This window comes from Penaeus monodon, chromosome 31 (assembly GCF_015228065.2).
Source record: "Penaeus monodon isolate SGIC_2016 chromosome 31, NSTDA_Pmon_1, whole genome shotgun sequence".
Classification (NCBI taxonomy): domain Eukaryota; kingdom Metazoa; phylum Arthropoda; class Malacostraca; order Decapoda; family Penaeidae; genus Penaeus; species Penaeus monodon.
This window is the reverse complement of record NC_051416.1, coordinates 4,860,331-4,860,764: the sequence shown is the minus strand read 5'-3', so window position 1 is coordinate 4,860,764 and position 434 is coordinate 4,860,331. Positions and strand designations below refer to the sequence as shown.

Below are 434 nucleotides of genomic sequence, written 5' to 3'. Positions count from 1 at the left end.
ACTTCTGAGATATTTTAGTAAAGCGAACTTATGTTGAATACGACCTTTACTCTTACCGTAATCAAAATCATGAGAATTCTTTCTTTAAAATGTATAGAAAAGGAGCAACTAATATTAGTATGATGGTATATTTGCCACTTTTTTCGTCCCCACCAATAGATCTTATTAACAGCTGTAATACAATCTAAATCATAAATAAATCAACAAACAGTGCCTATCTCTACAAATAAAATGAGATTACTTCTCTCAGTAATGTAAAACAAAAATTAACATTTGCATACAAGATTTTGACATCGTGCTTCATTGTAATTGCACTACTTATCTGATTCCTATCGTTATGAACACAAGACAGGAAGATCTGGATAAAGCGAATTGGCAAAGCAAAGATAAATAAAAACGTTTACAGATGGAAACGTTGATCTGAACTTCAAATT

At 30.6% G+C, this 434-nt stretch overlaps 1 protein-coding gene across 1 annotated transcript in view; it reads right to left on the bottom strand.

The window, feature by feature from the left end:
• The window catches only part of LOC119592877, a 12,214-nt gene that overhangs the window by 8,510 nt on the left and 3,270 nt on the right, over positions 1-434 (bottom strand). The window lies entirely within an intron of this gene.